The 7,024-nt window shown below is 36.8% G+C and overlaps 1 non-coding gene across 1 annotated transcript; it reads right to left on the reverse strand.

The window, feature by feature from the left end:
* Positions 1-5,160: 5,160 nt before the first annotated feature.
* LOC127077994 (small nucleolar RNA R71) lies at positions 5,161-5,267 on the reverse strand. The gene has a single exon (XR_007787748.1). It is a non-coding gene; the product is annotated as a small nucleolar RNA R71 (small nucleolar RNA).
* Positions 5,268-7,024: the final 1,757 nt, after the last annotated feature.

Here is a 7,024-nt window from a genome sequence, read left to right on the forward strand (position 1 = left end):
AGTAGACTAATATAAATAGTCACTTCCTTCCAACCCTAAAGGCTTCATTCCTTTTTTTTTTCTCTTCCGGCCGTGCAAGCATACTTTACAGCATTACCTTTTTACAGTTTTTACTTTATTTGCAATTTTTATTTTCTTTTCCAGTCAATCTTTCAGCACTTAATTAATTTTTCACACAATAGTTTCTACACCGGAAACTATTGTGTATCTTTTACTGGATCTAACCTTACGTTAGATCCTAGATTTTTATTCCTTCACTTTTTATTTTCCTGTCCGATTGAAGAATTCAAGAACAAATCCAACCGGTCTGTGGTGGAGTGTTCAAGATTGCTATTAATTATTCAGGTTCTTTAATTATTGTTTGAATTTATATATGCCCTGCATTATTGTTTATTTATATTGTTTGCCTGAGATGGATTTATTTAAGCATGATGATTGTTTAGATCTGTTTAGCATGTCCGGCTAATTTATTTAGGTATCGGTATGTAAAGTAAGCGGAATGAAGGAATCAAAACTAAGTTGGTTTAATTACGTTTAAAAATAAAATCACTCTTTTTATGGTCTCAATTTACAGGTTTAATACCAAGGTTTTTGTACGAGAGTAAAAGACTAAAGAAGTTAAAATCAATAGAACGAAAGTTTGAGTTTTTAACTGGACAGTGTAAATTGGACATTAATTCTAGATCAGGGCGAAAGCAATTTTTAGAGTCAATTAAATTCTAATCTTTTTCAAAAAGTATTTTTAAAAGTTAAATGTGAGGACGAGAGTTAAGCATTTGAATTTAATTATATAATCTAAGTCAACAGAGCGAGAGTTTGAGACAAGGGTGTTTAAACGGTTATTATTTTTATAAAAAGAGTTTCTATAGATTCTATTGTTTTCAAAAAGTGATTTTGGACTTAACTAATAAGTGACAGCTACGTTAATTTAAAGTCATGGTCTATTCAACAGAGCGAGAGTTTGAGAAAAGGCTTTTAATCAATAGTGTCTACTGAAAAGATTTATTTTAAAACCAAGAAACCAACGAAGACTTGATTCCCTAATTACGACGAACTACATACCGATATCCGCTTAATTGATATTTAACCTAGATCTTATTTTAGTTTTAACTTTTCCCCCAAACAATCAAAGTATCATCCGCCTTAGCTTTACGAAGTAACCTTAGAAAACGGTATATCGATTCATAAGTCCCTGTGGGATCGATATCTTTTAAAACTACGCGATAGAACTGTGCACTTGCAGTTAGTACCCCAATCGACTCATAAAGTCGCGATCACTTAAAGAGAGAGGTATATCACATGAAGTGAATGAAGGCAAAATATGAATGCATCATTTATATGAATGAGATGATGGAAAAAGTAACCAAAGTCAAAGAATGAAGGATTTGGTAAACGTGGCTGAAAAGGTATAATTTGGAACCAAATGTAAGGGTATATTGGAATCCATATGGGTAAATGGTATTTGCAACCCAAGAGTAAAGGTGGCACGACTAAGATGTCGAGGGATAGAGGCTTACCCACTATATTGTTATAAACAAAAGAATGAATTAGGTGTTTGGTTTTATAGTGTAAGACCCCAATTTTGACCCTAAGATCCCTCATGTAATTTCATCATATGCATTAGCATTTGGATCATACCTTGGCATCCTCCTTACCCCTCTCTCATTGGGTTTGTTTTGGGAGAGATCACCAAGCACCGTGTGATTGTATCATACTTGTATTTTATCATTTTACTAACCAAAATACCAAAAATATGTCTTTGTATTTGCCTAACTCTTTTGTAGGTAGGACATGATCATCAAAATTCATCAAGTTCACACCTAGGGTTTGACACCCTCATGGCTAAAAGCACAACCAAGGATTGATCCACAATGTCTCTAAGCATCATATATGAGTCCCAATTATCTCTACATGATATATTGGTCAAGTTTTCTTCAAGAGTTTGGAGGTGATTTGCCTTGGAAACCCTAGTTTAACTAGGTATCATAAGTAACTTCTCCAACAAGCTATCTCACCAATTGATCAAATTTCTCAAGGGACACTTCAAAATTCATCATCTTATGCATATATGATCTACCATGATCCTAGAAATCCAAGAGAATTGAAGGTTAGTAAGTTGGTTGGTGGTGGTTGGCCAGATGAATTCATTTGATCAAAACTGGGTCTCCCTAGACCCTATCTCCTACAATTTTCACCATATGAAAATGATTCCAAGAGAAAAGTTACTCTAAATTAAATTCCAAACAACTTTAATGTTGATACCTAGATCTAGTTTTGCTTGGAAAATCATTTTCTATGTTGAAACATTATAGGTCATTTTGTCTAAACCCTAATTTGAAAGTCAACTTCCCAAGGCCATAACTTGCTCAATTTTTATGAGATGAAATATTTATAAGTTTCACAATCAAATTAAAGATGTCTAATTCAACTTTTATGTTTGGAGTAAGAGCTAATTCAACTTTTATGATCATGTGATATGAGGATACATTATAGGTCATTTTTGACCTATACCATTGAACAAGTGATTTTCCTCAACTTCAAAAATGAATAACTCTATCATTCTAAATCCAAATGACATGAAATTGGTGACCATTTTGAAGGTCTTTTAAATAGATACAACTTTGATGAAGACACTTTTCTCATTTGAAGCTCACATAAAAAGTTAAGCAAGGTGGAATATTGAGATATATGGCTTGACACTTAGAAAATTTTCAACATGTTGAAATTTCCAAACTTCCACCTTAAAATTCACCACGATCCAAGTTCCAAATGAAAAAGTATCTAACATCAAAGTTGTTCCCCTTGATCTAAGTTTCCAAAGAACCTAATTTCATGCATTTTGGATAAGGATTGCTAGGTCTGCGCATGGCTTTAACAGGTCTGCATGATTGGAAGAAATCAAATGCCAAAAATCACATTTCACATTGGCTTGACATCCAAGCCTCATTTGAACTTCAGTATGATTGTACATGGACCAAATTGGATTGTTTCATGGGCCTGTACACGCCCATGCAAGCTTGTGCATGAAATGTCCAAATTTAGCAATTTTTCAAGTGTGCAAATATTAGTCCCAATTGCTATAAATACAGGTTCTTGGAGATCAATTCAAAGAGACCTTGCGCGCCAGCTTTGCCCCCCAATTGAAACCCTCACCGTTCAAAGGAAAACCTGAGAACTTTCAACTTGAAAATTGAGTTTGAATCTCACTATTTGGAGATTCAGAAACTCCAGGATCCAAAGCTTTGTACCATTGCCAAACCTCTCCTGCAAGCTTCTCAAGTGTGATCAGATCAAGGTTGAAGCAAGCAAGATCCTTTTCTGCACAACATTGAAGGTAAATTTCAGAAAACTTCTTCTTTTCGATTCTCACTTAATTCTCATCAATTCTCTTGGATCTTTGGTTGTCTGAAGTCCTACCAAGGTATGCAAGAAGATTAAGTTGCTTTGAGGTCAAATCGAAGCAACTTAGTTGTCACACCTCAAAATTCAACTCCTTATATCTTTTTATATATTGGGAGTTAGTTGAAATTGAGGCCAGATTTGTGCTCTACGCCATTTTTTCTTTCAGATCATGTCCTCCTTTTTTATTTTGGTGATGGTTGAGGGTGGACCAGCCCGGTGAGGTCCACCGGAGAAGAAGACCGGAGCTCTGGCTCCGGCGGTGTGTTGGCACGTCTCCAGACCACATGATCCATTTGAAATGTTTTAATCTTAGGCGTTGGTTTTGATTACCACGCGTGTGGCGCGCTGACTGAGTTCCACCATGGAACGCACGTTTCCATCCACTTGATATGCCACCTCAGTTAATGAGGGAGATCAAGTGGCTCACATTTTTTTGATTTTTTGATTGTCGTTTTATTTCATTTGATTTTCATTAATTCATATTAATTTTAATATTGATCCCAAAAATATGAGAGTTTCACCAAAAAATTTCAAAAAATTTCCTCTTTCATATTTTGAATTAAAATTATTATTTTTGGATCATTATTAATATTTTTTATGATTTAATTGATTTTGTGATTATTTTTAATTGTTTATAAATACTTTTAAGTCTTTAAAAATTCTGAATTTTTTTCTCCAATGTCCTTTGACCTTGTTTGACCTATGATAAATCTCATGACCATTTCTTTGATGTTTTGATGAGGTTTTAGGAATTTGACAAGTCATAGTCTGATTCAACAGAGCGAGAGTTTGAGAAAAGACTTTTAATTAATAGTGTCTACTGAAAAGACTTATTTTAAAACTAAGAAACCAACGAAGATTTGATTCCCTAATTACGACGAACTACATACCGATATCCACGTTATTTGATATTTAATCTAGATCCAATTTTAGTTTTACTTTTCCCCCAAACAATCAAAGTATCATCCGCCTTAGCTTTACGAAGTAACCTTAGAAAACGGTATATCGATTCATAAGTCCCTGTGGGATCGATATCTTTTAAAACTACGCGATAGAACTATGCACTTGCAGTTAGTACCCCAATCGACTCATAAAGTCGCGATCAAGTTTTTGGCGCCGTTGCCGGGGACTTTTATTTAGTCGATATCGTAACTCTTCTGTTACGCTGTAGAGACTAAGGCAATTTTTATTTTATTTCTTTCTTTCGTTGATTTGTATGCCACACACTCGCTCACAAGGCGAGCCGTTTTACTTACGAATCAACGACATTGAACTATATCTCCGAGTCTTACGATGAATTCGGGAATATCGTGCTGCAAACAATCTCCTTCCTATCGAAGTGCCCGACCTCAAAAATATTCTTCCTTCACCGATACCCGAGATGGCAGAACCAGCTCGTGCTCTTCGAGATTACGCCGCTCCATCGCAAGATGAGCCACATTCGAGTATTGCTCCACTCGCAATCGAAGCAAACAACTTCGAACTTAAACCTTCACTGTTGCAAGCAGTGCAACAGAATCAATTCTCTGGAAATCCCACCGAGGATCCAAACCTTCATTTATCCGTATTTGTCCAATACGCTGATACTGTTAAAGCTAATGGTGTCACTTCAGAGGCAATTCAACTTCGTCTCTTTCCTTTCTCGTTAAGGGATAAAGCTAGAAGATGGCTTCAGTCTCTCCCTCCAACTCAGTTACCACATGGAACGAGTTGAAGAAAGTCTTCCTTGCCCGATATTTTCCTCTGAGCAAATCAGCTATGTTGAGAGCCCAAATAAATGGATTTAAACAGAAAGATAACGAGTCTCTTTTCGAAGCATGGGAAAGATACAAAGACATGATGAGACTTTGTCCACACCATGGTTTAGAGGACTGGTTAGTGATTCATACCTTCTATAATGGTCTCTTGTACAACACAAGGTTAACAATAGACGCCGCCGCAGGTGGTGCACTTATGGATAAACCTTATGCCGATGCTTATCAACTTATCGAAAGCATGGCCCAAAACCATTATCAGTGGGGAAGCGACCGAGCAATGGTAGAGAAACCTCAAACGAAAAGTGGCATGTACGAGATAAGTAGCCTTGATCATGTTAATGCAAAAGTGGATGCTCTGGCCCAGAAAATTGAAAGTTTAAATGTATCACCTCCAACCACCGTGGTTGCCGCAACTCAGAATTGCGAAGTCTGTGGAATCCAAGGTCACACTCCTGCAGATTGTCAACTCCTAACAGGAATCCAAGCAGAGCAAGTGAATTATGCTCAAGGAAATCCCTACTCGCACACCTATAACTCTAACTGGAAGAACCATCCTAATTTTTCATATAAGAGTAATAATGCTTTATACGCACCAGGACAAGCTCCAAATCAAGCCCCAGCTATACCTCCTGGATATCAAAAGCCGACCCCATCTACACCTAACAATAACGTTCCTAGGAAATCCAACTTGGAAATCATGATGGAGAACTTCATAGCTTCTCAACAGCAAACCAATAAAGATTTCTTAAACCAGAATATACACACTAGCGAACAAATCAAACAACTAGCAAGTAAAGTAGATGCCCTGGCTACCCATAACAAAATGCTGGAAACACAAATATCACAAGTAGCTCAACAACAAGCACCTACTGCTGCCCCAACTGGTACATTTCCTGGACAGCCCCAACCTAACCCGAAAAGCCACGCTCATGCAATCATATTAAGAAGTGGAACGGAAGTAGAAGGACCGTCTGATCCAAGGATGGAAAACCAAAACTCTAAAAAGTCAACTGAGGAAGAAAGTAAACCTAAGGAAAAGGAAGAAAGTAATAGGGAAACCGTAGAAAAGAAAGAACCTTATGTACCTCCACCACCTTATAAACCACCTATCCCTTACCCTCAAAGGCTTGTTAAAACCAAAGATGCGGGCCAATTTAAAAAATTTGTTGACTTACTGAAACAATTAAACGTCACAATTCTGTTTACAGAAGCTATTACGCAGATGCCCTCATATGCTAAGTTCCTAAAAGAAATTCTTTCTAATAAGAGGAAACTTGAAGAGAGCGAAGCCGTTACACTCACTGCTGAATGTAGCGCCATAATCCAGAATATGCCTCCAAAACTTAAGGACCCTGGTAGTTTCTCTATACCATGTCACATAGGAAAATTTTTCATAGATAAGGCTCTATGCGATTTAGGAGCCGGTATCAGTGTTATGCCTTTATCCATATGCAAGAAACTGGAAATGGGAGAATTAAGACCAACTAAAATGTCTGTGCAATTAGCAGATCGTTCCGTTAGATATCCTGTAGGAGTTCTTGAAAACGTTCCCGTGCGCATAGGTCAATTCTACATTCCAACTGAGTTTATAATTATGGACATTAGAGAAGATGAAGTTACACCCATTATATTGGGAAGACCATTCTTAGCAACCGCCGGTGCAATCATAGACGTAAAACGAGGACGACTCACTTTCGAAGTAAGAGAAGAGAAAATTGAGTTCATTCTTTCCCAATTTTTGAAAGCACCTGCAATAGAAGACACATGTTACTTCATGGATATCATCGATGAATGCATAAAAGAAACAGAGTTAGAAAATGACAAATTGCCTGACTATCATGTAGAAGACAAACTTAACCAATGTT

This window comes from Lathyrus oleraceus, chromosome 4 (assembly GCF_024323335.1).
Source record: "Lathyrus oleraceus cultivar Zhongwan6 chromosome 4, CAAS_Psat_ZW6_1.0, whole genome shotgun sequence".
Classification (NCBI taxonomy): Eukaryota; Viridiplantae; Streptophyta; class Magnoliopsida; order Fabales; family Fabaceae; genus Lathyrus; species Lathyrus oleraceus.